Source organism: Frankliniella occidentalis, unplaced genomic scaffold (genome assembly GCF_000697945.3).
Source record: "Frankliniella occidentalis isolate FOCC.00 unplaced genomic scaffold, Focc_3.1 Scaffold130, whole genome shotgun sequence".
NCBI classification, from domain to species: domain Eukaryota; kingdom Metazoa; phylum Arthropoda; class Insecta; order Thysanoptera; family Thripidae; genus Frankliniella; species Frankliniella occidentalis.
The window spans coordinates 370,416-374,585 of record NW_026267257.1 but is presented as its reverse complement, the minus strand read 5'-3'; the positions used below and the strand labels follow the sequence as shown (position 1 = coordinate 374,585).

Here is a 4,170-nt window from a genome sequence, read left to right as displayed (position 1 = left end):
CGTGCATATTAACCACGCACGGACCCCTCGTTAAAAAACAAAAATCGACATGCTGTTGCAAGCTTTTTTGTTTATAACTCTGAACTTCGATGAGCATGCTAAGATATGCACTCCTCCAGCACAGAACTCCATAGCCAGTTTCGGCAGCGAAACACGAATCCGCGCCTTCACTGTCAACGTGCATCATGTGCGGTTAACATTTTTTAATTGTTCCGGCTGATCGCAAGATTCCTTGAGATTTTTTATGATTCCCGGTGATTCCCGGTGATTCTTGGTGATTCCCGCTGATTTTTCATTGATTCCCGGTGATTCCCGGTGATTCCTGGTGATTCCTGGTGATTCCTGGTGATTCCCGGTGATTCCCCTTGATTCCCTTGATTCCCACATGATTCCCGTGATTCCCGTGATTCCCGCATGATTCCGGCATGATTCCCGGCCCGGTGTACACATGATTCCCGGAGTTATTGCCCCCTCGGGCTGAACGCAAGATTCCTTGAGATTTTTTATGATTCCCGGTGATTCCCGGTTATTCTTGGCGATTCCCGGGGATTTTCATTTATTCCAGGTGATTCCCGGTGATTCCTGATGATTCCCGGTGATTCCCCTTGATTCCCTTGATTCCCACATGATTCCCGTGATTCCCGCATGATTCCGGCATGATTCCCGGCCCGGTGTACACATGATTCCCGGAGTTATTGCCCCCTCGGCAAATCGCATGACAGAAATGGTCGGGCCGCAGGCCCGACCATCGCCGCCGGCAGGCCAAGCAGGCCCGGCCCCTGCCGAACGGAGTTGCCGGCGCAGCGAAGCGAAGCTGGCACTTCGTTTGGCGGAAGGGCGGGCCTGCTTGTTTAAAAATATATTTTTTGTGGTGTCCTAAGGGGTAACTCATCAAAGTAAATTCCTTTGCCCGGAAATTTTGTCCGTTTTGGCCTAGCTCAAACCGTGGAGGCAGTAGAGGGTATTTTTGACAAAAGTAAGCGAAAAATGTACAACCCTGCATGCTTAGTCGAGGTGACGGACCGTTGACGGGCCTTAGGCCCGTATTTTTGTGTACATTTCCAACTACCCGACTCGGGTGTCAGCGCCGCAGGCCAAGGTAGATGTATGCCAGGCGCGTCGAAGCTTAACAGTGTTTCGTGAGAAATCGCGAAGCCTGTTACGCGAGACGTGGTCTGGCGTACATTTACCTTGTTACTAACCGACTTTTTTGATTTCTGATGCTTTATTGGTGAGGACTGAGGCAGTATCGAGTGTCGTAGTTCTGAATATAGAGTTTTTTTTTTTTACTTTTTCAATGTTTTAACCTTCGGAGCGAAAAGCGAAAAGCCTTTGTGCAAGTGGTCATTTTTGAGCGCAATTTTTCCTATGATGCATTTGTCATACAGTCTTACGAGTACACGAACTCCTAGTAAGTGTCCATGAGATATTTTTGAGCATGCATATGTTACTTTCAGGCACAGCGTCTGTGAGTGAAAGCCGTGCAACGGCAACACTTTGAACGATACCGTTGTCGTTTTAAAACGACATATGTTGTTTTAAAACGACAAAGGTCGTTCAAAGTGGTGTTTTGGCCCGGCCTCCACTCACAGAAACTGTGCCCTAAAGTAACATATGCACGCTGAAAAGTATCTCAGGGACACTAAGTAGGAGTTCGTGTTCTCGGAAGACCGTATGACGAAAGCATCATAGGAAAAATTGCGCTCAAAAATGACCACTTGCACAAAGGTGTGCTTTTTCTTCCGAAGGTTGAAACATTGAAATGAGTACAAAGAAACTCGATATTCAGAACTAGGACACTCGATATTGCCTCAGAACAAATCATTAAAGCATCAGAAACCAAAAAAGTCGATTATTTATCAATTTTTTATTTTCGATTATCGAGTGATCCGAAAGGCATGGTGTCGTTTTAAAATGACGTTCGACTTTGAGCAGGTTTTAGAGGCACCATCTTTAAGAAAAGTGTATTTTTTTACTGGACAAGTTTTATTCCTTACACTTTTCTGCATACAACCATGCTGAGTTTACCCCATATTTCTCGAAGATTTGCCGTCTAAATTGTTCTCTTTACAAACACCCCTCAAAAATGACCCAAAAACACCTGTTTTGGGGCTTTATCGGCCACTCGTCTTTTTAAATATTGACATTTTTTGGTGAAATGTGATCATTAATCAATCCAACGCAGACCGGTCCTGAAATTTTCATCCACTTTAAAAGCAAAATAAGAAATCATGTCGAGTGACCCGGAAGGCATGGTGTCGTTTATAAATGACATTCAGCAATCCTGAACCGTACATGGTAGAACACCCCACGAGGGCTTAAAATGCTTCTTCGACACTCCCTTGGTTGGCAGAACTCGAATATTCAACTTTGGTCAATTTGGACCGGCTCATGCCTTGTAGGGTTAAGCTACGTAAGTGAAATTTTTACTGTTACTTTGTGTCATAAAAACAAGAACTGTAAAGGTTTTCAGACCTCAAGCTTAAAAATTGACTTGTCAGAAAACACAACAACAAAAAGCCGAAAATATATCTTTAGGAAAATATTTTTTTGTTTTACATCTTTCAAAGACGCAACTCGTCAAAGTACAACATTTTAATGTTTTTTCTCAGATACTTGATGGTCTGCGGCGGGGTTACTCGTCAAAATAAAGTCCAAGAAGCAAAATTTGTGACTTTTGTTGCCGAAGGCCTATTGACGACTCTGCTTTTTGCCCGACTCGGGTGCCGGCGCCACAGGCCTAGGTAGATAGATATATGCCAGGCGCGTCGCAGCGTTCAGTATTTTCGTGAGGGATCGCAAAGCCTATGTTGCGCGAGACGGGGTCTGGCGTACATATGGCTAGTTCACCCTCGTGAGGTGAAGGGTCGTTGCGAGGGGTGCCTAACTCCATAAAAATGTGTACACCAGATTACCAAATTGTAAAGATTACCAATGATTACCAAAGATTACCAATGTATACTAGGTATGATCCACCTGCATTCGAAATCGAAACTGCAATTTTTTGTTCCGAGAAAGATGCACTTTTGTGCAGCTCTTTGATAGTTCTTGATTCTTTATCATACAAGTTAAAAATTTGCATTCTATGATTGGCCAAATCATGATTTTGTCCGTGGGAGGGATGCAAAGTTGCCATATTAAACATGCGCGTTGGCATTTAGGCAAAATGTGCACAAAAGTTCATGTCCAAATCAACAAATTTGTCCTTTTAAAGGACCCTCACGAGTGTGAGGATTACCAGGGATTACCAGAGATTACAAAGTCTGTGTACACCTGATTACCACAGTTGGGCACCCTCGGGTCGTTGAGTCCCATTCGAGGGTAAAATTACCCTTAAGTTCTTTACGGTACATGGACAGGATCCTTACGTTCGGACTGCTTTCAAATACGACAGTCAGGAGTAAGCAGATCCTGACTCCCCTGCTTAGAACTGCATGTTGCTGACTGCGCTGTCGTCAACAGTGCCGTGCGCACCGCTCTGCTGCTGTGAAGGGGGATGAAAGTCGCACGCACTTCCTCCTTGATATATTCATGGAGGGTCATTAAGAATTTAAAGATGAAGCCCCACCGCTCCTCACTAGTTCCACGCAGCCAGCAAACGCACGCAATACGCTATGCCAACTGGTTCACTTCAAACGACAGTAAGAAGGTACACGTCATGGCGCTAAGAGCTTTTGGCGCCACGCCAAGAAAACAAAGCTTTGTACAACCAGCCCTACGTACATCAGACATAATGCCTTTCATTGCAGGCCACGCGAAGTTCACATTTCGTGACGCGCCCGGCGTACAGGGCTGGGCCTGAGGCGCTGAGACTCGAGACTAAACATTGAAACACAACGGTAAGAGCTTAAGTAGGGAAGCCAATAACAAGCTAAGCCCACCCTTGTGCCAAACGAAGTTGCCAGCTTCACTTCGCTTCACCATGATAGTAAGACCAAAGATGGAGAACCGGCTTGAGGCCCCGATCCGCTACGCCACTGCGCGTTGCGACGTGTAACTCCCGTTCAAGAGAACTTACAAAAGGAAAACTGTTTTAGAATCTAGAATGTCTGCTGATTTGCCGCATATAAAAATAATTGTCGAACAACAGTCTGGAAGTCTGGAAGTGGAGATATGGAAGCCCAAAGTTACGCCGCCGCTGTCGCGGAGGCGGCGCCTCTGAGCGCCACC

At 45.5% G+C, this 4,170-nt stretch overlaps 1 protein-coding gene across 1 annotated transcript in view; it reads left to right on the top strand.

The window, feature by feature from the left end:
• Positions 1-3,129: 3,129 nt before the first annotated feature.
• Positions 3,130-4,170, top strand: part of LOC127750077 (uncharacterized) — a 71,913-nt gene continuing 70,872 nt past the window's right edge. The window contains exons 1-2 of the mRNA XM_052270628.1: positions 3,130-3,649; positions 3,750-3,839. The gene's annotated coding sequence lies outside the window, so the exon portion shown is untranslated. The remainder of the gene's footprint in view (positions 3,650-3,749; positions 3,840-4,170) is intronic.